The sequence below is a fragment of the Polypterus senegalus genome, chromosome 14 (assembly GCF_016835505.1).
Source record: "Polypterus senegalus isolate Bchr_013 chromosome 14, ASM1683550v1, whole genome shotgun sequence".
NCBI lineage: Eukaryota > Metazoa > Chordata > Cladistia > Polypteriformes > Polypteridae > Polypterus > Polypterus senegalus.
The window spans coordinates 82,024,975-82,049,616 of NC_053167.1; the positions used below are offsets into that span (position 1 = coordinate 82,024,975).

Here is a 24,642-nt window from a genome sequence, read left to right on the forward strand (position 1 = left end):
AACAAAAATAAATATGGAACGCCTAATTGATTAAAGGTGACTGGTGAGCTCTAGTCATTACTTCTTAAGCAGAGACATGAGGATTTCATTCTAGCTCTTTAAGAACTTGATTATTTAAATTGAAGGCAATTCTGCCTTTGAGACTAATAAGGAAGAAAAAATACTTTTCAATTTTAAATAAAAAGTTGACATATTTGAAAACCATAACAGCAGATTTGTGGCACATTTGTTAAACTGCTGGTACAAAGCTTGAGGGAAGTTGGTTTGTGTCCCAAACATGATCACTGCCTCTATCTGTGGTCACTCCCAATGTCTTTGTGAGGTTTTCTCCATTAGTTCAGTTGGTTAATTTAAACTTGGCTTATTGTGAGTGCCATTTGGTAATGCATGTGTGAGTATGCCCTGTAGTGCCCAATTCAGTGTGGATTCTTGACTTGAATTGAAAAAAAGGATGTAAGGATGGAGGAAAACCCTTCCTAACTAATTTAATTAATTAATTTAACTAATTATACACTTACTAACTGACTAACTAATGCTAACTCTTGAGGACAAAAAGTCAAAGAGGCCAATAAGTATCAGAAAAGGCTGTTTAATTTTATTTCAAAAATAAACTATATAGGAGAGGGTGAAACACATTGACATTGTATAAATAAAGAAGGGGAAAAACCAAGCAATTGGATTCTCCCACTAGGCCCTGGTACACAATGTGTGCACTACTGCTTGACAGGCAGTGTGCCTTCTGCACGTTTCTACCAAAGTACAGCAATGGGTGCCTCTTTGCTACACCTCCTGTACCTCTCAGTATTACCAGTCGTCTGTCTTCCTCCTGCAAATCAAACTCTAGCCAAACTGCTACATTCTTCTCAATCTCCCACCTTCCTTCATTTAATAGATTACTTCTGGAGTAACTAATTCCAGAGCTCTGAATAATATAGACATGCCTCTGATAGTGGCCCAGTTCTACAGGCAATATTAAATGCCCCCATAATCTCCAATCCACACTACCAGGGTCCCTAAATTGAACTGTGAGTCTGAATCCAACCAAGACCCCCTTCCCAATTATTTGAAAGACAATGAATCAAATTTGTAATTTTTTATAGAGGCAAATACACCATGCAGTCAACCAATGTCACAATCTTATCAGGTAGCCATGTTCTGATTAATTTGTTTTCAAGGCATCCTGCAAAGTTAGAGAATTACAAATCAATTTTTTAGACATTTGACTATAAAACCACATATGTCCAGCAGTTACGAATCATTTTCAGAGTTTTTCTATTACTGCCTTAGACATCTCCACACAGTTACAACTTTTAGGACACAGTGTAATTGCCTAATTAACCTTTACAAGTACAAATTTAATTACACACCACACATCTATTTCTGTCAAGCTAGTCGTTCCTTTGGGATTAATATTCATCTGCTCCGTTAATTGTTCAAGTGACATCAGGGAATCCTTGCCACTTTAGGGCTCATTAGCTTAGAAGCAAACATAGGCTTACATTGCAGCCTGCCATGCATGTTCAGCCCATGTATGTTCAAGAAAGAGCAAAATGTTTATTTGAAAGATATCTAGGAATTTTGAAGCTATAATAGGGGTGGTAGGAAGAGAATCAATTATTTTTAAGTGGCCTGGATCTAAGAGGGGATGGCAAGAGAGAGTCAATAAACACATAAGGCTAAGGAACGTTTCTTTCACCCAGTTTCCTAGACAACTTGGTCATTAAAAAAGAATAGGTGATTCTTATTTCAGAGAGCACTGATCTAAGGATATTTTATTCCAGCTGCCTACAATGGTTTAATACACATTTTATAATGCCACAGAGAAAATGCAAGCTTTTCATTAAGGCAATTGTGAAACTCAGCACTTCTCAAAAGTATGTTTAAATTCACTATTTTATACTCCCCTTAAATTATTTTATGGAAAATACAGTTTGATAATGAAAATGTTATTTTTAAAGAATCTACTTTGAACCCCATAACTGCATAAGGAGAGTAGTGCTGCTTGCTGGCTATTGAGTCCCGGGTTCAAATCTCAACTTGATCATTGTCTCTGTGGATTTTGTATATTCTCTTCCACCTGTGTGGGTTTGTCTCTGGTTTTCTTACAAATGTCAAGATGTCTAAATTATTAAACTTTAATAGATAACTCTAAATTACCTCTCTGTGAATAAATTAGGGTGAGCGTGCAAAGGTTTGTAAAATGTATTTAATTTGCAATCTAATTTTCGATGTAACTTTATTGAAACCGAGTTTGTTTTTTTCTATTCTGGTTGATTCCACAGTTATACTTGGTAACACTATAATTTCACTTAGTTTAAATTTTAAATTACAATGACTAATGGCACACAATTCCAGTCTTGTACGGTCACATCTGATGTCCAGTCATCTGTAAGAGTTTGTGTGTTCTTTGTGCATCAGTGTAGGTTTTGTTTCCATGTCCGTAAAAATATGCACGTTAGGTGAATCAACAGTTTCAAACTGCATGAGTGCTGGTGTGTGCATGAGAAAACCTGGCGAAGGACGGAACCCCTGTTTGGGGCTGATTGCTGTATTATGTTGTTATGAAGACAGGTTAGCCCATGAAAGAAGAATCTATAGTTTTGGTAAAAGTCTCCAGAGGAAACTTCACATAGATTCAGTTTACCTTCAAAAAAGTGGTAATGACTAAACCTGCTCTCCTATTTTCCAGCAGCTGCTGCCATATAAGTCCTTGCACTGATAATTGAAGGGGCTTTACATCTGTTGCATTTTGGATGGTGATCCACATTATAACTTTATAAGTTTCTCCCTGGAATTGTCTTCCAAGGTCTGCTTGTGAGGCTCCATCTGTCAGTGCTTTCAATTCAATGCTGAAGACCCACCTGCTCTCCTTTGCTTGCATACTTCACCATGATGAAATTATCTGTACTTTGCTGTCATCCAGTTTGTGAAAATGTATTTAATTTTTTAATAATGACTTTTACAGATTTACTGTATAATTTATTACAGCTTTCTAGATCTTCAAATTTTCTTCTTTCATACTTTATTTCTTTACATTTTTTATGAAATGATAATCTTCCGGTACAGTCCTTGAATAGTGTCACTTCATAGCTTGTGTATTCTCCCTGATGTGTGCCTTTGGATTTCATGCTGTATTAGTAAGGGATGTAGGAAAGTTTTTCTGTAGATGTGCCCAATGACTGGACTGTTGTCCAGGACTGGTTCCCTACTTAAGCTTCATTTCGTCGAGATCTCTAAGTTCCAGTACTTCTGAATCCATGGAAAATGGTGGATACATGTATTTTAATGAACTTCCTGTTATGGAATTTTTAGTTAATATCTATATATATAAAATTCTTTTCGCGTTTGAAAAGGAAATTACGTATGACCATGCGAAACGGAAATTACGTATGACCACAGAACATATTATGATACAAGGACTAATCACTTCATTTGTGGACGCCATTTTTATATCGTCTTTATGAATTGTTATTATTTGTGTGAGAGTTATTTTACTAATATTGAAAAGAAGTAAACATAAACACGCTGATCTATCCCATAGAAGTGCGCCCCTCGTCGCCCTCTCCCAGCCCTCCACTCTGGACTCCAGCGCTGAGCCGTCTGCTGCCAGGCGCGTTCTGACAGAGAAGTTTTATTTATTCGCTCACATGACTGTCGCGGAAACTGACACATTATAACTTTTTTTTAATTGGCAGTACTTGATAGTAGAAGAGATGAGGAAAACAGCTTTGCGTCTTTCTACTTTTTAACTGCGCCGAGCTGTAAACAATGTGAAGACGACACTACCTTCCGCGGTGAGGGGTCGTGAGAACAAAGTGGATGCTGGGAGGCACGGAATGTCAGGCTGCTCTGTCGGGTCGAGAGCTTCGCAGTTTCGGGTGCCGTCCTCTCTTCTTGCACTGTTTGTGACACTTCGAGTCCCCCCTCGTTTCCTGGGAGACTGTAAATCTTTGCGAATGAGTGTGATTGGTGCAATTGAAGCAAAACTCTCTTGGTAAATTGCGCTGCATGACTACTTACTGTCCCTTAAGGTGAGTTCAGGTCACTAAAACCCCAGAACATTCAAGGTTGCTTTTGTGATGAATTCTTTTAAGACAATGGAGTGTTTACATCTAAGAAGATGTACTGACCTCTTCATGTTAAGTTTTGGTCTTGGGAATTGTTTGGATCTTCTGCCCGTTAAGCACGGAAGGGCAGCGTCCACATTTCTCAGAATAATTTTTCTCTTAAATCACAGGCATGTAATGCAAGGTTGTCAGGCAGAAATTTGCAGGATTGCATAGAAAATGTAATTTCTATACCACAGCGGTCGTGTAGCGCCTTTCACAAGGGATCTGCTACAGAGAGATGATCCAAATACATTTAAGCTGCTGTTAGTGCTCCTTACCTGTTGTGTTATAGCGCCTTTAATATGTACTTTACCCGAAAGCACTCCATTACTGCTCAATGTATCTCTACTTCTTACATGTTAATGTTTTACTGTTTAATAATTTATATACTACATTTTATTTTTTTCCCTTGCACTCAGTGAGCAAAGCCACTGGGTAATTAGCTAGTATGATAATATTTTACTATCAATTTCAAGTATATACATAAGAAAAATGATTAAATGTAACTTGAGCATTAGCTAATTGTTACTTAAAGCTTAAATGCGTAATGACTCTACCATGTCTTAGAGAAGACAGGAATAGTAGCAGGGTGATGTACCATGTTAGCCATTATAGATGCAATGAGAAGTGAAGCAAAATTACACTATTTATTGGTTAACTGAAAGAGATTACAATATGCAAGCTTTCGAGGCAGCTCAGGCCCCTTCTTCAGTCAAATTTACTCAGGTAAATGAGTAATGAACACCAAAAAGAAAGGATAAACTGATGGGAAAGCCCATCACCCCATTGAAGCGGTACTAAGATCAATGGGAAATTCCATTAAACACTCCACTTAACAAAACAGTGCTCAGAATAATAGGAGAATCAACATGAACAAGAAATTACTGATGGCTTTAGTTCATTAAAGGAGATGATAGAGTTTTTTATCATAACAGTCAGATGGTATAATTAGAAAAATGTATAAAAGAAGGTGAATTGTTTAATTGATTGTTCAGTGCATGGACTGAGCCATTTGTGCATAACTCTGTACAAGTAAATAAATGTTCTACAGTCTCATCTGGACTCAGTAACTGCCTTCTTTGAAGGTACAAAAAAGTTTTTTTTCAAGACATTGCATTCCTTACTTAAATAAGAGGCTAAATAAGCAAGCTGTTATAATTAATATTTAAGATTTATGTTGCTATAAATGTAAACTGTATTACATGTAAATGGTTTCACGTCCTGTGATTCTGGGGTGGGCTTTCACTTCCAACGACTCAATATTGCCTTAATTGGGTTCAGAAAATGGACAGCTTTATGTTACATTATTTTGTTGCTTTTTTGTGAATGAGACTAGAAAAAGAAAGTTATGTGTAGTGCTGCCTTGGCTACTACTTTTCCCTCACAATATGTTGATCTTAAGCTCACAGAGTCAGGTTATATTTTTTTTTTATGAGGAACTGGTATATTTTCTCCATGTTCTTGTTGGTTTTTCATTTTCTTCTAACTGCAGGGCTACATTTTTATCAAACAATGTTTTATTTGTACAATAACATCATTACGTTGATCTAATTTGATAATTAATTGAATACTGTAATCACAGATACAGTAAAGCACCACACATTGATAGGGTAAAATAAAGGATTTTTATGCCTTTCCCGGGTACCTCTTCACAATCCTCCCAATAATAAGCCACAATTATACAATAAATGAGCACAAATCACCCAGTTCTTCCTCCTTCTCTCCTCCACTGAGTGTTGCCAACTGCCTCCCAACTCTGACTCATCCGTGTGTGGCAGCAGGCTTCCTTTTATGCCAGACACAGGAATGTTTCTGGTGCCATTCTGTCTCCTCTATGAAGCACATCTGGGCCATAGACAAAGTAGAGTGGTCCTCTGCCGACAGTGCCCTCTACCGATCCCAAGGGACTCCTAGAGGGCTGCACTTCCAGACTTTATTTCCCTAGCACCCCTGAAGGTGTCCTGACTGGGTTCTCATACAAGGACAACTGCCACCTAGCACATCGGGGATTGAAACACTCCCAGGTTCCAGCTGCCTCTGGTCCATCCATTATTTTATACCAGCTGGGCAAAGTGTTATCTTTCCACCCAGCCGGCCAATCTGTCCATTATTCCTTTCAGGCCACCCATCCAGGTAATATCCCATGCTCCTCCCTGGCTGGGATGCCCATTTTATCCCACAACATGTAAGTAAAAAAATAAATAGACAGACATACACATTTGTCACCATATAAATACAGTTCAGGCTTAGATCTTACTTTTTAATTTAAGCCAGTCTTCATTTTTTCTTTATTGTAAACTGGAAAACACAACTAGAATCATGATTAATGATCTGCTATAATTTCTGCAATCACAGCAGTTTCTCCAATCCTTTTTACCCAACTGGAGGCCATACTCTTAAAAAGGTGTTACCACAATAAACTGTTTCTAAATTGTAGCTTACTAGATTTTCACAAAAGAAATGTTACCCATGTTTGGAAAATTCATTACAGGCTGATGCCCTACAAAATTAATTCACTGCTTCAAGAATGCAAAAGTAAAGCAATCATTGTAAAGCAAGTTGAAGGATCCTTGTGCTTGTTATTAAACGTGCCAAGGAAAAAAAACAATTTTTTAAAAATGAAAAGTGGACTCTTTTCCCAAGTACTAAAAAACCAATGTCAAAGCTTCTGCATTAATCAAGAAAGAGAAAGTTGTTGAAATGTATAAAAAATACATGTGAAGAACTTTGAATTGAGTTTACAAAGTGTTCCAGGAATGAGAACATTAATACGCTGCTCTCATACGGATATTCTGTAAAAAGCACTTTCTCATATCTGGCTGTTTTATTCCCTGCATCTCTTAATGGAGTTTTTCCTTCAATCCTGGGCAAAGGAAATCTCAGACTTTTAGCAGTTACTAATGCCTGAAAGTATAATAACAATTAAAAAGTGTCAAAGTGCATTGTGATTGTGACCACTTACCCAAGCTGTTAAACACATTAAACTCCTGTTGTATTATTCTCTGTCTTGGCAAGTTAAGAAGCCACTTATAATTGGATATTTAAGTTTTATGGTCTGTGTTCCTGTAAATGTGTTTTATTTAACCTTTACCATGATGCTCATTATTAAAAGATGAGAGTATCAATCTATTGCAGTATTCTATTCACTCTTTTTCTTCTGGTATCTGACCTTAGATGACATAAACTAACATACAACAACAACAACATTTATTTATATAGCACGTTTTCATTAACATAGAATAAATGTAAGGTCTGATGGCCAGGGAGGACAGGAAAAAATGAAAAACAAAAAACAAAATCTGCAGGGGTTCCAGGCCACAAGACTGCCCAGCCCCCACTAGGCTTTCTACTTAATATAAATTATCTCAATTGGTCATCATGGTTTCAGGCTTCACATGGAAGAATTTGACGATGATAGTCATGTGGACTGCACGGTGCTTTGATCGAGTGGGCAGAAAACCGGAAAAAGAACAGCAGAGAAAGTAAGGGTTATTACGGATTTTGGAGCCACCATGAATGATAATGATTATTAAATGCATATACTGAATATCACAGTTAAACTAAAATGAAGCTATGAGAAAGCCATGTTAAAATAATGTTTCATTAGCAGTTTTTTAAAGTGCTCCACTGTTAGCCTGGCAAATTTCTATCGGTAAGCTATTCCAGATTTTAGGTGTATAACAGCAGAAGGCTGCCTTACCACTTATTTAAAGTTTAGCTCTTGGAATTATAAGCAGACACTCATTTGAAGATCTAAGGATATGAATTGGAGTGTAAGGTGAAAGGCATTCCAAAATATAAGATGAAGTGAGATTATTTAAGGCTTTGTAAAACCTTATGCAGTAAAGTAATCCCTCCTCGATCGCGGGGGTTGCGTTCCAGACCCTCCCGCGATAGGTGAAAATCCGCGAAGTAGAAACCATATGTTTGTATGGTTATTTTTATATAGATAGATAGATCTGATTTTTCAGTTGTATTAAGCCCAAAAGTTTCTTGCAAAAATAACTTCCTTTGGGAATTGGACTCAGACACCCACAGATATCTGTGACATTAAGTAATGCCATATTGTAAACCAAAACAGTGTTGATATCAAATGCTGTGTTCATGTATTTTGATGCTTCTCATCATAGTTGTGTCAGACACAGCCAATCCCACAACTCTTCTCAGAACTTCTTCTTTATTACTGAAATTCGCGTATAACTACCTCAGCATTTGCTAATGCTTTCTTGTGTCTGGCTAATATCCACCAGGTATTGAGTAATGCCTTAATTGATGTTTTGCTTTCCTCTCAAGATATTTTCATAAGATTTTGCTGTTCTTCCCGTGATTTAGAGGGAAACACATTGCACTTTTTGTGCAGATTGCTACCAGGTGGATATTTTTCATTGAAGTCAGAAATGTGTGATTGTAAAATGTATTTCTAGATTACTGCATTTCAGAATTGCCAGTTATTTTGTGCATTTCAAACAAGTTGGTTTTGAGGTAGATCCTCTCATTACAAAAATAAACTGCTCTGTCCATTGTTCCTAAAATTTTCTATTTTCACTTTCTACAGAGCAATATTTTTTCATTTTTACGTTATCCTCTTTGGCACTTGTGTCTGGCTCACCTTCATTTGTGCCTCTTTCTTGAATAAGAAACTAAACCATCCAGTGTTGTTTTAAAATTCTGGAAGGGGCGAGCATGCTAAACTCTGCGTGAACTCTACTGCTGCAACATCCTTAATGGTTGTGAGTAAACTACTTACTTGTACTTTATAGATAGATAGATACTTTATTAATTCCAAGGGGAAATTCACATACTCCAGCAGCAGCATACTGATAAAAAACAATATTAAATTAAATAGTGATGATAGGATTGGTGAAGCTTTATAGAAATTGCATTAATTATTCAGTCAGTCAGTCATTGTTCAACCCACTATATCCTAAGACAGGGTCATGGGGTCTGCTGGAGCCAATCCAGGGTGCAAGGCAGGAATAAACCCCGAGCAGTGCGCCAGCCCACCGCAGGGCACACACACACACCCCCATTAAGCACACACTAGGTACAATCTAGGATCGCCAATGCACCTAACCTGCATGTCTTTGGACTGTGGGAGGAAACCGGAGCACTCAGAGGAAACCCACGCAAACACGGGGAGAACATGCAAACTCCACGCAGGGAGGACCCAGGAAGCGAACGCAGGTCTCCTTACTGTGAGGCAGCAGTGCTACCACTGCGCCACCGTGACACCCTTTATTAATTATTATTAGTCTAAAAACAGGATTGCAGCCCCTGGTCAGAACAGCGCTGGACCTCCTCTGGTTTGCCTGTCAGGACCAAATAGGGTTGGGCAATACTGTCATCTTCCTGCTCAACAGAATGTAGTTCTACTGAATATTGGACTACCTAGCTGGTAGACCACAGTTTGTGCAACTTAAGAACTATGTATTGGACATAGTCATGAATAGAGAACTGCATTGGCTCTTTTCCTATTTACCCAGTACACCTCAGACTTTAGATACAATACCGAAATATGTCACTTCGGGGAGGCATATGTACATATATAAGAAAGGTCAGTTTGGCCTCTGAAGAAATTGAGGTAATTTGATGTATGCAGAACACTCTTACATATTTTCTATTAGTCGGTAGTGGCCAGTACAATTTCCTCATTTCCAGTGTCCTGGGGAAGTGGCAGGTGATGCCAGCAGACTAAATAAACTAATTAAATTAATTAAATTCATTCTTGGGAGTCAGGCTGGACTCTATGGAGGAAGTGGTAGGACAATGGACAATGACACATCGAATGTACGAGTTCTTGACTAAATAGAGCAGAATATTCAGCAAAAGACTGAAAGATTACTGTGTTGGCCCAAGGAGTGCTATGTGAAGTTGTTTCTACCATCAGGCTCTGTGCTGAATGGTTATGAATTGATCAAACATCTTAAAAGACAACAATACTACTGTATGTGCAATTTACTGTGCTAATATACTGTGCCAATAACTGATGTCCTGTACTGTGATATTCTAACTGATAGGTCTGTGCAATTCTAATCACTTTATACTTAGTAAATACCTATATTTTGGTAATATACCTGTTAGTAATTCTTGTTAAACATATTTTTATCTTGTCAATATACTGCTGCTATAATTCTGCAATTTCTATCAGGATTAATAAAGTGTTTATCTGCCTAACTATCTGACACAAGAGTTACCTTTCCATTTACAGAGAGAATTGTTTAAGCTTTTTAACTTTAAAATTAAGGTGTATTTTTATTAAGACTTTATAATTAAATGTAGCTATTGTTTACTATTCATTTATATTTTCTATCATTTATTTTGTTTGTTTTTCTGTGACTGTTATTCTATTCTTAATAACTTGTTTTTCTTTTAAATTGGTATACATTTTCTGCACATCTTGAGTGACTTAAGCAATAAAGCAGTTACCTGTGGTGAGGAAATACCACTTTCTTTCTCGTTCAAAGGGTCATTAGGCTTAGGAGAAGTGCACCCAGTAGAAGACAGAAAGGTGGGAATCATATATCATTGGTTGGTAAGTGGCATTAAGTGTATCAGTGCATCAGTCTCTATCTTTCTATGTTAATCTCGTGGACCATATTATATAAGCCTTTAGGTCTACGTGTGTTCCTCATGCCAAAGCTAGTGGGTCCATATTGTGGAATACTGAGGAGTGAAAGGCTGTGCAGGCATCGCTCATAATCAATGCTTCAGTGAATAGGGTCTCTTTGTGTGTTTGTAAGAGAAGGCCAAGCCATAGCAACCTTGGTGAGTTCCACTAACCCAATGATAATGCACAGATTATCCATGATGATTACATATTGCAACAAAATAAAAATAAAAATGTCCTAAGTGATGAATGCTTGCTGTGGAAACTATACTGTGAGCTAACCAAATAAGGTTGATAGTGTGAAATTTCTCTTCAGGTTTAAAAACTTATTGTGTTGTTATATTACAAAACTGTAAACACAGGCATATCTATACAGCCAATAGAACATTATCCTGATTGAACAACAAATAATTTTGATCACATTTGAAGAAAATGAATTAATACAGATCTTGGAGATATTAGAAGTAACTTGGCTAGAAAATAAAGGTCTGACAAAAGGACCAGTGAAAGTCGTTGCCGGAAAGCAAGGTGGGGTCAAAGCACAATAAGAAGATGGCTAAAACACCATAAAACCAAAATGAAATACAAAGCTGAGCAACAAAACAAGTCAAAATTCAAACATGTACTCTATAAAAGGATTTTTTAAAGGGAAAAATGTTTTTTTAGCCTCTCCTTCATTAAGTCTTGAATTGAGTCTAAATGTCCCTCTGGGAACAAATAAAGCTCTATCTATCCATCTATCCAATGATTATTTTTATCAAAGTTCAGATGCCAGGCTGTGGGTCTTTTTAATGGTTGTGTGATGATGTACAGTATGTCATGCACTACACACATGCACTTCACAATTAACAACATCATAGTGCAAATAGCATAGAAAGGACAGAGTCAAAATAGCAATGTGGTAACATCATCAACATGATGTTAAAATTAAACATTAATGACTATGATAACAGTCATTAATAATAAGAGGAATAAGATAATAAGAGGAAGGCCTAAGTGAAGGTTTATGGATGTGGTGAGAGAGGACATCAGGTGATAGGTGTAACAGTACAAGATGCAGAGGACAGAAAGGTATGGAAGAAGATGATCCTCTGTGGCAGCCCCTAACGGGAGCAGCCGAAAGAGGAAGAAGAATAACAATGATAATAGTACCACTAAATAATGATACAAGTACACCTATTGAAGTTCTCAAAACATATCTTAACAGTAAATACTGTATGGATAGCTGTATGAGTACAAGGAGGGTCTAGTTAATTCAAAACTGAATATAGTGGATTAATAATGATGAACACTGAGGAGACCATCACAGAGTGAAAGGGAATACAAGCTGAATGTAGAAGAACAGAGCTCTCTTCCAGGACATAGAGAACATCCACACTCATAGTCTTTGCTAGATAGAGACAGAGAGAGAGGGGAAGTGATGCCTACCAAGAGCAACAGTAGTCATTTCCTCAAGTTACTGATATACGAAGATATTGCTTGGACCTAAAACCGTCAGTTCAAAACAGAAAAAAAAACACCACTATAATGCATGCTTTTTACAAGGTGTTTTAATAAATACGATGAACAACAGGATTCACTTGAAGTTTTATTATCACACTATTTAATGTTTCCAGATTCCTGACATTACTGTGTAGTATGACAGGACAAACACAAAGGACTGAAGGACTCTCCAAAAAGTTGTAACATTTGTACATTTTTGTAAATGATGGGTCATGACTTATTTTGTAGAGATCTGTCTCACACACATCCAGAATAAGGCTGACAAGTGATACTGTAGCATCATACACAAGCCAGAATAATTTTTTACCCAAACGTTGTGCATTTCATGAATAGCTTAGGCATCATGACAGTCAAACATTTATCCATTATTATCCTAACTGTCAGTTATGATTCTTTTTCCATAGTGCATATTTCTGTTTGCTGCAATATATTATGTTGATTTTTGGTGTTCTGGGAAACATATGTCCCTTTTCACTCCCTTTTTAATTTTGTTAATATATTTTTATTGAGAAAATAAATGAAAGTATAAGTTTAACTGTACGGGTTACATATGATATATAAAACCTGAAATTGGATAATTGTAGAGCTAGTCTTGAATATTAGCCCAAGAAAATGGCGAGTGAAATTGTGCTGCCAATGACTTCTCAAACATTCAGCTAGTTGTTGTGTTTCCGTCTCTGTTGCACAAAATCACAAAGCCTAATAAATCCATTATATACTTAAGCACACAGATGAATAGGTACATTACTAATTATATTTTAATGTTACTTCTAAGTAACTAAGGCTTATTTGTCTAATAAGATATATTAAGATGTCCAAAGCCTAAGTAGAGAATCATTCCCTGCTCGTTGAGTTGTACTTCTTGTGCAATTTCTCTTTTGTTGTTTTTTTGTTTATTTTTGGAGAAAAAGTGATCATTATATTTGATAAGAAAATCATTTGTGCTTTTGATCAACACTGAGAGGGTTCCAATTAGTGGTTCAGTACAAATGATGTGTCATAATGAATGTTGTTGTCTAGTTCTCTGTGAAAAACCCTTAACTGATTCTGTAAAATGAAAGCTTTAGTTGTATTTATGCAAATCTATAACTCATCACTATATATACTCACTTTACTTCCTGACTCCAAGTAGAAAATCATTGCATTTTCATGTCTTGACTGGCGGGTAGAAATACAGGAAAATAATTTGCTTTCCTCTTAAAATTAGCCTGATGGATGTTAATAAAATGTTTCTGCAGTTTAATTATTGCTTGGTGGCATTTTTTGTTTGTTGATTATAAGACAATGTCTACAGTGTATTTGTACTTCTAAAAAAGATGAGCTTACAACTATTAAGGAGTTAAAATAAGAACCATCGATATAGAGGCTCTTAGGATATTTTAAACTTTAATAATACAGGACATTTAGCTTTTGCAGACATTTATAGTTCTAGAAAAGAACAAATAGCATATTTGGTATGCCAAGAATTATTTGTACTTTTCATATAGTCTAAATTAAGGACTGTTTTAGTAAATCATTGAAATTAGAACCTGGAAAAGCACATTAACTTGACTCCAGAAGCTAAAATCTGCTTGCCCAGTGTGAGACATGTGAGCTATAGGAGCACTTTGGAGGCTCAGTTCCAGTAAGGAATGGGGGAACACTGAGGGTGTCACACAATCCTTCACTTCCTTCACCTATCTAACCTTAGAATGGAGGAGGACACTCCAGAAGAACCATGATGTCACCCCATTATCCCACACCCTTGTGGTTTCCTCTCCTAATTAAGAAGCCCTCAGACAGGAAGTAACTGTTTGTTGCTGGATCGTAGAGGACCACAGAGGACAGGTCCTTCCAATGAGAATTAACCTTTTGCTGGCTAAGAAAGCCATCTTGCAGACTAATGCTCTGTTTTACTCTGTTTTTGGTGCTTTGGACTTTTTTTCATCTTATTAAATGGGACATCACAACTGGGACCGTAATCTTTTAAATATTCAAGTGTCTATTGTTAGTATCCATTATAAGTTAATGAATGACATGTAGTTTGTTCAAACATTGGTTTATTTGAAGGAATGAAATGTATCTATCCCATTATTTAATAAGCCTAATTTTAAAGTCGTTGCCTTGTACTTGTACATGTGTAATGACAATAAAGTTGAATCTAATCTAATCTAATCTAAAGTCATAAGGTATAAAAGCTTGTCTTAGTGTCAGGAGCCACATCCAGTCCAGTATAGGATACACTTAGTCATGACTGTTCTATTTGATGTGGATTACTGGAGCAAAATATCCATCAGAGTGAGCTTAACCTCCCAGGGCTGACATAGGCATTCATTGATTTATTATATTTCTGTTCTTTGCTTCCACTTATTAAATATTTGAAAGGTGATGCGTTAACTAAGATAGTATATTATCTTGGATTAACTAAGTCCAAAAAATGACAGTATATAAACAGACTAGTGATGAGCAAATACATCCTAATGTCTCAACAAATGCTGGAAGACCAGCCATTCAACACAATGTATAATGCATGTGGGAAATCTCCTAAAGCAGATGACGTCCCAAGTACACTGGATAGAATATGAATTGACAGCTGGAGATCCATTCCTTTTCAAATGTAAAAAAAAAAGAAAATAGAAACATTCCTGAGGAAAAGAAGACATGAAAAATACTTTTGTTACATTGCATTTTTAACTTATAGGGATTTTATATACCTCAAAATTAACAATTACATACAGCATACTGTATATTCCACGTAAACAGCTTGTAAGTGCTTTTGATTTTGTTTTGGAGAATGTGCCATATTAACTAAATTGAATTGTTCTTATAAATCTTTTGCTGTTATAGTTATTGCTTAGTTTTTTTTAATACATAACCACATTAGGTGTTTGATGAGTTATTTCTATGTATGGAGTGAATAATCATTTAATATGAGGTGTGAATCTGTTTTTAATTAGATGTTATGGCAGCTTTTGTTGAATTAACAGCATATTCAATTTGTCAAAAAGCCAAAAAACTATCTGCAACAAAACAACTAATCAAATAATATGAGAAACAAGTTAGTTATATTAATATTCTTTATGAACTAAAATAATACAAGACGTAGGGGTGAAAATATTGAGCCGAGGCGATTATAAATAATTGGGGTGCCAACTGGGCAAAACACAATTTAATTCAAACAAAAGACTTAGAATGAACACGTGTGCTTATTTTCCAGTTTCCCTTTTAAATTGGTCACTTTTAGCAAGTCTCTCCTTCTCCTTCACTCCTGAAAAGTCATGTCCAAACGAGACAGCACCTCCCGGGAGCACTTCCCTTTTATACCAGATGAACAGGAAGGGGCAGAGCTTCCTTGGTTCCATTGCTCTTATAGGGAAGTTTCTCAAGGCTGTGAGGGGAAATAAATGACAAGCCCATTAGTGACAGCACCCCCTCTCCTTCTGGGGTAGCACCACATACCTTAGGTGAGCCAAGAATGCATTGTTATGGTACTCATGTATGACAAAGGATAGCAGTAGTTGGTGCTGCTGACTCATGGATCCTGTGCCTTGGGTTCAAATCTAAGATCTTTTCTTAATCTGTGAGATTTTGGTGACCTTAAATTGACCTGAGCGTGGGTGTGTACAGTGATCCCCTGCTATATCGCAGTTCAGCTATCGCGCCCCCGCACATCACGGATTTATTATTATTATTACTAGGGAGCTCCGCCCCCTGCTCGCTTCTCTCGCCCACCCCTGTGTTTGGTTTACCGGATAAACAATTTAAAGAGATTGTTATTTTCATGGGAATTGTTACATATGCATCATTTTCATTTTTACTTTAAAACTTTTGTAAAAACAATATTTGTCCTTTATTTCCTTCCTCGGGCGTGGTTAAATCTTTCTCGTAGGACTTGTAACACTGCTCGCGTTGTGAAGGGGGGGAGGGTCTGAACGCACACTAAAAAGATGCGATCGGTTCAGCTGCTGTCTTGCTGTTGCTGCTGGCCAGCTGTGTGTTTGTTGTTGTTTTAAGAGCTGGGAGCACCTGAAGTTTGTCTGCCAGAAGCATTCCAACAACTGCTAGGTTAGATGTCAGTGAACTTGTTTTAAATTATTTGTAAGTAGGGTGTGACGTGCAAAAGTCACTGTATCATGGGTTTTGCTTCCTAAGGTTGTAATATCTAGTCTTGCGTGTCGTCAACGTGTCTCTCTGAGATGATCTGGTCTGGATCACTTCGCTCAACACCCCCCCGGAGGCGTGCTATGCTTCTGCCACTTTGCTTCCTCTTGTTGTGAAGAGTGGGAGCTGAACGCACGTTAAGGGAAAGCGAACGGATTAGCTACTGGCTTTGTGCTGCTTCTGCCAAGATGCCTGTTCTGCTTGTCGCTCTGTGTGTCAATCATTTAAAAGCCTGTACAGCAGCTGTCCTTCTGTCTCACTGCCTAGTCCTGCGTGACGTTAAAATGTCTCTCGTGGGACGTCAAATGGTCTTCTGAGAAGATCAAGCCTTGTCTCTCTGGTCTCCCTGCCAAGATTTTTTTTTATAATAAAGAGATGTTACTCATAACCTTAGCCCGACATCCACATATCATATATGTTTACAACAAGTTTACATGTGTTTAAAGTGTGTGTTTATTTTAAGGCTTAAACTATATAAGAAATGTTTATTTATATCATCTGTATCTTTCTATATCACAGATTTTCACCTATCACTGATGGGTCTGGAAGGTAACTACTGCAATAGGCGGGGGATCGCTGTACCCCGAATTAGAATATATGCCGATGTACAAATGAAATGCTTTATTTTCTATAATAACAAGGCAGTTTTTGTAGCTTGTATGCTTTAACAAAAAGCTGTCAATTTGATTTTATTCCTCTAATCATCAGTACAGTAGTAGATATAGTAGCCGTAATATGGATTGATTACAGTCAAATTCTTACTTGCATGTCTGACCAGCATACCATATGTCACCACTCTCCAGCACCATGATTAAAAAAAATATGTTCAAAATGCAGGACTTTAAAAATAACACTTTAAATTAGGTACTACATGTAATGCATCTAATTGTCAGATACTGTTATGTAACAAGACATTACCCTAGGCTTCTTTTGGTCTTATTAACAGCTCCAAAGTATCTTTAAGATGGTTATTTATCTTTGTGAAATGCAGCATATTTAGTCTCTGTTGGTAATCAAAGAGGATCAAAAGGATAGTATGTGGTAACCTGATTCGAGCCAAAACATTCTTTGGTCAATTTGTGTTATAGGCCACTAATATTTGGTTTAGGCAATTCAACCCACCAAGTCTTTTACAGAAAAAAAAGACTTTGTCTATAAATAACTATTATAAAACCAGTAATGTTCGTACTGCACGATAACATGTAGTGAATACACTTGAATTGAGCATTCATAGATTTCATACACTTTCTCTGTACATTTAGTATTCGTTTGCTCAGAGGTTAATGTGCTTGCTGCTTCTTGAGCAGACTTAGATGACCTAGCTTGGAGAAGAGTTCTCCTCCTTGGTGCCTGGAGTCCACACCCTTACAGCAACATAAATGGCACCTTCTCTCTGTGTACATACTCTGGAATTAATGGAGTGCACACCCCAATGCTTTCGGATGTCAACATGCAGACATTTTTATTAGACTCTGATGACCTATCCACCCTCAGTGTCTGGAGCACACATCCCTTCAGTTATATAAATGGTGTGCCTCTGTGTACTTTCTTTTTTTTCACATTTGGCTGTCCAGTGCTGCCCACGTCACCCATAACTAAATCCACCACTGCCACTGTGAGTCACTAAACGTGCTAGCATTCACGTTGCACTGTAGTTGTTTACTTGTGGGAAAACAAAACTTGTTAACCTAATGGACAATGAGGGCACCCCTTTGAAGAGGAGGTGAGAAAATATAATTATACTGTAACATGTACAGAATACTTAAAAATTATCACCTTCATTGTATAACCAGTCAATTTCAGTATTAGCACCAACTTTCAAAATATACATTATATACTGAAAATTTTCAGTTGACTAAATATCTGACCATTCATTCATATTAGTAATCCACTTTCACACTCATTAAAAATCATCTACAATACTCCAATAAAAAACACAAAAACCCAGATTTAGGGCGGCACTGTGGCGCAGTGGGTAGCGCTGCTGCCTCGCAGTTAGGAGACCCGGGTTTTCTTCCCGGGTCCTCCCTGCATGTAGTTTGCATGTTCTCCCCATGTCTGCGTGGGTTTCCTCTGGGTGCTCTGGTTTCTTCCCACAGTCCTCCAAAGACATGCAGGTTTGGTGCATTGGTGATTCTAAATTGTCCCTAGTGTGTGCTTGGTACGTGCGTGTGTGGATTTATTCCCTGCCTTGTGCCCTCTGTTGGCTGGAATTGGCTCCAGCAGACCCCCGTGACCCTGTAGTTAGGATATAGCGGGTTGGATAATGGATGGATGGAAAACCCAGATTTAATGTTAAAGTGTATAGATTGTAATAAATACATCCATCCTCCCACCCATTACCAAAGCAGCTTAATCCAATTCAAAGTCAAGGAGGCCAGAGCCTTCACTAGCAGTACTGGCATAAAGGTAGGATATAACCCGAGCAGGGCACCACTGCTTTACAATGCAAACACTGATATAGGGGATGTCCCCATAACCCCTGCAACGTAGGGTGCTTTTAAACCCTAATAGCTCCTCATTAGGCCTCCACAAAGCTAACAAAAATATATATGTTTATTTTTTTGAAACAGAAGTAAATATTTGTACATATTTATGCTAAACAAAACAGTGAGAAACTGGTATGTTGCACCTTGTACAATACAATACAATACAGTTTATTTTTGTATAGCCCAAAATCACACAGGAAGTGCCGCAATGGGCTTTAACAGGCCCTGCCTTTTGACAGCCCCCCAGCCTTGACTCTCTGAGAAGACAAGGAAAAACTCCCAATAAAACCTTGTAGGGAAAATGGAAGAAACCTCGGAAAGGCAGTTCAAAGAGAGACCCCTTTCCAGGTAGGTTGGGCGTGCAGTAGGTGTCAAAAGTAGGGGGTCAATACAATACAATATACACAACAGAACAATTCCTTAAGACAGCATAATAAAAATTTTAGAATTACGGTTTAACAGTAGATGATATGACATAATTAGGTTTCGATATTTTTAGAGTCCTGGAGACCTCATCCATCTAGCTGCATCTTCATTTGGCCATGCCACGGCTGAAACATTGCTCCGATGAAAGGACCTCTCTTTCCCATGATTCCTGTGATCCTCCATCAGGGATGACTTTACCATAGGCAGGCAAACAACTTGGCAGGTGGGCCGTGGCACCAATGGCCACATTTGGGTACCGAGAAAAGAAACAGAATAGGTGAGGGTTAGTATTCAAATATAATTATCATGTTACTTATGTTATAGTGCTAATGACTAACAACAGAGATGCAGTATGTACAGTTAATCAGCAGCTCTAGTCAGGATATGCTAAACTGAAGTAGTGAGTCTTCAGCCGGGATTTAAAGGCTGAGACCGAGGGGTCATCTCTTATGGAAGCAGGAAGACCATTCCACAGTTTAGGGGCCCTGTAACTAAAAGCTCGACCTCCCACTGTTATTTTATTAATCCTTGGAATCCTAAGCAGACCGGCATCTTGAGATCTTAATGTGCTCAGGTTTGTAAGTCATGATAAGTTCAGACAAGTAAGCGGACCTTGGCCATTTAATGCTTTATATGTTAAAAGGAGGATTTTGAAATCTGCCCTAAATTTAACTGGGAGCCAGTGTAAAGATTTAAGAACTGGGGTTATGTGTTCATATTTTCTTGTTCTTGTAATAATTCTTGCAGCGCATTTTGGATTAACTGGAGGCTGTATAGAGAACAGTTTGAACAGCCAGTGAACACCGCATTGCAGTAGTCAATCCTACTAGAGATAAATGCATGAATTAATTTCTCACAATCCTGTTTATTTAGAAAGCGCCTTAATTTCCTAATATTTTTAAGATGGAAAAACATGTTTTGGACACTTTGTAATATGCTTTAAATGACATGCTAGAGTCAAAGATAACTCCTAGATTGCGGGCTGATTCAGTAAAATTAATTGGGATTCCAACTGAGTTAAATGACGACAAAATATTGCTGTGATCAGCGTCATTCCCTCCAACAATTAACATCTCTGTTTTATCTGTATTTAAAGACAAGTAGTTCTCATTCATCCATTCCTTTAATTCACTAACACAACTAATTAAAGACAACATCGGAGAAACTTCATTTGATTTAAATGAAAGGTATAACTGGGTGTCATCTGCATACGAGTGAAAATTAACATTATGTTTCCTAATGAGAGATCCCAGTGGAAGCATGTAAAGTGAAAACAGTAAAGGTCCCAGTACTGAGCCCTGCGGACACCATATTCAACTTCTGTGTATAATGATGGAGTACTGTCAGCACATTTCTGTACATACTGGAATCGATTTGATAAATAAGAACTGAACCAAGCGAGCACGGGCCTGTAAGTCCAACATCGTTTTCTAGCCTGTGCAGTAAAATAGAATGGTCAATGGTGTCAAATGCTGCACTTAAGTCCAACAACATAATTACAGTGGAATTTCCTTCATCAGAGGATATCAGAATGTCATTTACAACCCGTGTTAGTGCCGTTTCTGTACTATGACCAGTGCAAAGCCAGACTGGAATTTCTCAAATAAATTGTAATGCATAAGGTGTGACTGAAGCTGACTGGCGACTACTTTCTCTAGTATTTTAGAGAGAAATGGTAAATTTGAAATAGGCCTATAGTTATTTAGTATGTGTGGGTCTAGGTCTGACTTTTTAAGTAAAGGTTTAATGACTGACACTTTTAGTGCATCAGGTACTGTGCCATGCAATAATGAACTATTGATAATGTTTAGAATTGGTGCTACAAGAACATCCATTGCACTTTTTACTAGTTTAGTTGGCACTGGATCTAGGGAACAAGTAGTGGGCTTCATTTTAAATTAAAGTTAAGACTTCCTGCTCAGTTACAGGATTAAAATTATTAAAGTGCTGAATGCAATGTGAGCAGGGTCTGCTAAGCTAGTATTTGGTTTGTACTGTGATGCTGAGATCTGGGATCTTATATTTTTAATTTTCTCATTGAAGAAGTTCATAAAGTCTGTACTGCTAATATCTGTTGGTATTTTGCACTGTTGATCTGAATTCCCATTTGTTAATTTAGCCACTGCTCTAAAAAGTACCCTAGGATTTTTATTATTGCTATCTATTAATGTAGAATAGTATTCTGAGCGAGCTTTAAAGAGGGCCTTTTTATATTTATTAACACTCTCTGTCCATGCAATTTGAAAGACATGTAGCTTTGTTGTTCTCCATCTGCGCTCCAGTTTTCGACACTCTAATTTAAGAGCTCGAGTGTTTTCATTAAACCAGGGAGAGTTTCTATGTGCTTTGATCACTTTTGTTTTAGGGGAGCCACTGTGTCCAGAGCATCTCTCAAGGTCACATTATAATGTGATGTTAGCTGATCTAAATTGTTTTCCACGTTTACATTTGATGTTAACTGATCTAAATGGTTTTCCACAATTACACTCGACTTACTCAAGGTATCTATAAATTTTGAAGCAGAATTACAATCTAGATGTCGCACTGTCTTTGTTTTAATCTGCGAGTGCTGGCATGGGCAGAACTAAATCAAACGTAATTAAGAAGTGATCGGAAATAACTACATTTAATGGAGTAATATTTAAATTTTGAATTTCAACTTTGTAAGTTATAATTAAATCTAATGTATGGTTATGATTATGAGTTGGACCTTTGACAATCTGACAAAATCCTACTGAATTTAACAAATAAGTAAAACATTTGCTAAAAGTGTCAGTTTCCACATCGATGTGTACATTAAAATCCCCATCAGAACTACGTGATCATAATTTATTGCCAAATCAGACAGAAGGTTGCTAAATTCAGTCATGAACAATGAATATGGCCCTGGTGGTCTGTAGACTAGCACTATAATTGTGTTGGAATCTGTTTTCATATTTAAAATGAATGCCTCAAAGGATGTAAAGTTGTCTAAATTTTTAGGAGTGATTTGCATTTTGTTACAATGAATTATTCCAAGGCCTCCTCCTCGACCAGAATCTCTAGACTTATGAAGGAACGAGTATCCATCTGGTGACGCCTCAGCTAGGGGAACAGTGTCACATTTACTAAGCCAGGTTTCAGTAAGAAGACACAGATCAGATTTTGTACTTAATATTATATCATTTACCAAAACAGCTTTAGTGCCAAGAGAGCGAATGTTCAATAAACAGCATTTAAAACTGCATGGTTCTTTCTGAACTGCTGATATATTTTTTGTTTTAATTTGAATTAAATTTCTATTACAGATGCCCCTGGTGGAGTGTCTAGTTTTATCCCTTGGTCTAATTATACACCTTATTTTTTGGTTATCAATTAATTTATGGTTTGTTTCATTATAAATTACCGTATATACTTGCATTTAAGTTCTCAGGCATATAAGACGGGGCTTGATTTTACCGTATAATTTCTGGTATTTTATAATGTCAGTCGTATAAGTCCAATGTGGAAAACTCATGCTATTTGTCTAAGAGATTACGATATGCTAATGCCCAGAGAGTAACCAGGGATCACTGCCTTTTTTTTCTATGTAATATGCCTATGTGACCACACGGTAATACCCGAACTATTCCAAAGCGACATTTGCACTGTTTTACATTTTTTGTATTTCACACCCTCATACACCTTTATCATAAGAGCATCCCTTATGTACGATGGAGCGTTCAATCAGAAGAAAATATGAGGCTGGCTTTAAATTAAAAGTCATTAAAGTGGCGAAAAAATTGTTAAGTTGTGCTGCTGCAACATAATTCGATGTGTTTGAGAAACTGATGCAAGATTGGAAGAAGCAAGAAGATGTAAAAAAAAAAAATTAAGTGTCATATTTTTGAACGGGCTTATAAGTCGGGGTCTGATGTTATGATTGATTTTTCAGGTTTCAAAACCTGACTTATATTCGAGTATATACGGTACTCAGTGGCCATTACTGAGTTTGAGGCAAAAAGTTTTAAAAAGTAGTAGAGAGTTCTTTACAAGTAGGACTGAAAGATGCTGGTCTGTAAGAACTGCACAGACAGTCTGGATGGGGTGAGATGAGTGATTGGGAGCAAACTGGTCAGAACTACTGTAGATGTTTGAGTGGCAGTAGTTTGCCTGCTAGGACTGAGAGCTCATCTTTTAAATTAGTAGGGCCTGAGAAAGTGAACCGAGACTTTTTTAGAAAGCTAATACATTGGAACCCTACAGAGGCGTTAATGATTGCCTATTTGGGGCATCATGCCAGCTGAGATAAGCAGTATAAGAGCAATTTCTCATACCATACTACTAACAGTGTTCATGTTGGGGACAGCAGAAGCTAACCAAGTATTGTTCAAAGTTCATACCAGTTTTAGAGCTGTCACCCATAAAAATGGGAACATGAAACCATCTCCCTCACCAGAGCCTACGGTTGTAGTGTTGCTATATTTAGTTGTTCAATAATTAAGCCCATTATTGGGATGATCCTGTGGCAGTGCTACCGAGAGGACTTCAGTTTCTAGCAGTCAGCAGTGTGTGAAGCCAATGGGAAAATGGAGCACTTATTTGTGACTAACTTCTAGAATAATACAGTGTTTCATAAATGTAAGCAGGTTTAACAAAGCACATCTTTTGCTCGTGTTCAACACACAGCAGGGAATAAATCTAAAAATTTCATATCGCTGCTTAATATCAAAGAATTCCTTAACTTCATTTTCAATTATAGTTTGCTGTGTTACAGTCATCTAAACTAGTATTCCTCAAAGCCAGTCTGATGTACCACTGTGACTGATAGTTTTAGTTTATAGTCGGAGGTGTAAAGAATGAAGAGAAAAGGTGACAGGACTGTTCCAGTGTTGTTCACATCCGTATCAGAAACACAATCCTCGAGTCTCACAAACTGTGATCTGCCCAACAGATAATCCATATTCCAGGACACCACAGGCTCATCCACCTGCATATATCCGAGCTTACCACTTAAAAGTAACTATTCTGTGTGATTCAGGCTTGTTTTTTGTTTGCAGACTGCATATCCATGTATAATGCAATTTGTATTCCTGAGATATGCATATCCTAACTGATAACTTTCTTCATATCTAATTCACTGTATAATCTGCAGCACCACAAAGATTTGAGCATTAAGTGAACAGGACTCCCCAGATTAGCATTGAAGTATGTCACACATTGACCAAGAGCCTCTTAATAAATATGCAACCAACCAGGCCCAGCATAGTCAGGTAAAATATTCAGTGTTTTTACATAAACAAGTAATTAAAAACATTTGCTAATTTATTTATTAAGAAAAATTAGCCAGGGTGGCGCAGTGGGTAGCGCTGCTGCCTCGCAGTTAAGGGACCCGGATTTTAATGTTGTG

General features: G+C 37.3%; 1 pseudogene; it reads right to left on the bottom strand.

Moving 5' to 3' along the window:
• Positions 1-19,680: 19,680 nt before the first annotated feature.
• Positions 19,681-22,545, bottom strand: LOC120514329 (annotated as a pseudogene).
• Positions 22,546-24,642: the final 2,097 nt, after the last annotated feature.